General features: G+C 40.6%; 1 protein-coding gene across 7 annotated transcripts in view; it reads right to left on the bottom strand.

Moving 5' to 3' along the window:
- The window catches only part of LOC116400791 (filamin-C-like), a 42,122-nt gene that overhangs the window by 36,960 nt on the left and 2,543 nt on the right, over positions 1 to 2,619 (bottom strand). The gene's annotated exons all lie outside the window — the stretch shown is intronic.

Below are 2,619 nucleotides of genomic sequence, written 5' to 3' on the forward strand. Positions count from 1 at the left end.
CAGTAAAGGTAATAAAGACAATAAAGACAATAAAGGTAATAAAGACAGTAAAGGTAATACAGACAATAAAGGTAATACAGACAATAAAGGTAATACAGACAATAAAGGCAATACAGATAATAAACGTAATAAAGACAATAAAGGTAATAAAGATAATAAAGGTAATAAAGGTAATAAAGACAATAAAGACAATAAAGGCAATAAAGACAATAAAGGTAATAAAGACAATAAAGGTAATAAAGATAATAAAGGTCCAGAACTACAATGATGTAACACTGACAACTAATACTTTTACTTTTAAACAACAAACCTGTTTTTAATATAAGTGTTGAGGTGGAACGTTAATAAAAAGGATCCAAACACTCGGCTGTAAAACAAAGTGTGTGTAGCATCAGTGTGTGTGTGTGTGTGTGGCGGGGGGGGGGGCATTCCTGTGTGCTGACTGCCACAACACATGGAAACCATTACAGACTGGGAGAGAGACACCAGAGACCAGAGAGAGAGTCTGAGAGCAGAGAAACCTCAAGACCTGACACACATTTTACTGTAGACATGTGACTCTGAGCGGAGGACTCTGAGCGGAGGATTCTGAGCGGAGGATTCTGATCGGAGGATTCTGATCGGAGGATTCTGATCGGAGGATTCTGAGCGGAGGACTCTGATTGGAGGATTCTGATTGGAGGACTCTGATCGCAGGACTCTGATCGGAGGATTCTGAGCGGAGGACTCTGATTGGAGCATTCTGATCGGAGGACTCTGATTGGAGGACTCTGATCGGAGGATTCTGAGCGGAGGATTCTGAGCGGAGGACTCTGAGCGGAGGACTCTGATCGGAGGATTCTGATCGGAGGATTCTGACCGATTCTACCTTCAACCACTGAGGAACGTACACAGACCAACAGCTCTCACTCAGACTCACCTGGATTTAATCTCCTGTCATTGTTTTTCAAGTCTCAAGTCAAGACAAGTAAAAAGTCAAGACTTACAAGTCCTGAGTCAAGTCTCAAGTCAAGTATTTGATGAAATATTAAAGTTCCTTTAACGTCAATCGACTCATGAAAATAACAAATAGAAGACTTTTTAGTTTCTGAGTCTGGTGGAAAGTATCAAGTAGTTTCAAGTTAAAAGACTCAAGTGAAGTGAAGTCAAGCCTTTTGTGAATTAGTCATGTTGACCCGGTTGTGACTCGGTTCTGAATGGAGTCCTCAGGGACCTTGTGGTCTCTGATGTGAACCTGTGAGTCCAGCTTAGGAGGTCTCTCTATCTCTCTGGGTGTTTCTATTAAAGAGGATCTGGACTGAAGTGGATCTGGGTTCATGGTTTCCTCTCTGAGTCTATTTTCAGCAGCTGTTAGTGGAGGCAGAGCAGAGCTCAGCTGTCTGGCCATCAATCAGACCGCCCCCCCCCCCCCCCACCCAGACCTCACAGACCCTCCTGTCTCAGACTCTCTTCATGTTTCCAGGTTTTCATTTCAATCGATGAATAGAAGTTTACTGAAATCTTTATCTGAGAGAAACTTTCAGCACATGTATTAATAAATAACTAAATATGATCCTGAAGACATTTGATTTTCACTTTTGTCTGTTTGAGAAAATAAAAAGAGGAACTTTACTTTAGTACTAAAATACTTTGAGTACTAAAGTAACGAATGAGTACAAAGTAAAAGTAAAACAATAATTAAAATGATTCAAAGCAAGAAGATAAATGTGTCAAAGGTGTGCGGAGGTGAAACCAGATCAGAGGAAACCAGTTCAGTTTCAAACTCACTTCCTAAAAGACTTCACCTTCCTGTTTCCTCAGACACTTTCTGTTTCCTTAAACACTTTCCATTTTCCTAAAAAACACTCCATGCTTCCTTAAATACTTCCTGTTTACTAAAAAACTCTTTCCACTTCCTTAAACACTTCCCTCATCAGAAAACACACTTTTGAAAACACTTCCAGTTTCCTAAAACACTTCCTGTTTCCTATCTTCTCTTCTTCCTGCCCCGTGATGACCAATCTGACTGCTTCTTACTTTTAAAGTAGTTTAATATTAAATGAATGACAACGTAAAGTTAGAGGTTCCTTCAGTCGCAGTAAAAGGATCCACCTCGTCATCATCATCACAATCACCATCATCACCTCATCATCATCATCACCTCATCATCATCACCTCATCATCACCTCATCATCGTCATCATCATCACATCACCATATCATCATCATCACATCATCCTCATCATCACCTCATCATCACCTCATCACCATATCATCATCATCACCATATCACCATCATCATCACCTCATCATCATCACCTCATTATCACCATCATCATCACCATCATGACCACCATCATCATCACCATCATGACCACCATCATCATCACCACAATCATCATATCACCATCATCATCACCATCATCACCATCATCATCACCACAATCATCATATCACCATCATCAACTCATCATCATCACCATCATCATCTCCACCTCATCATCATCATCATGATCTCATCACCACCACCATCATCATCATCATCATCATCACCACCACCATCAACATGACCATATCACCATCATCACCACCACCATCATCATCGTCACCATCATCACCACCATCAACATGACCATATCAC

Source organism: Anarrhichthys ocellatus, unplaced genomic scaffold (genome assembly GCF_004355925.1).
Source record: "Anarrhichthys ocellatus isolate YVR2014 unplaced genomic scaffold, GSC_Weel_1.0 scaffold206, whole genome shotgun sequence".
NCBI classification, from domain to species: domain Eukaryota; kingdom Metazoa; phylum Chordata; class Actinopteri; order Perciformes; family Anarhichadidae; genus Anarrhichthys; species Anarrhichthys ocellatus.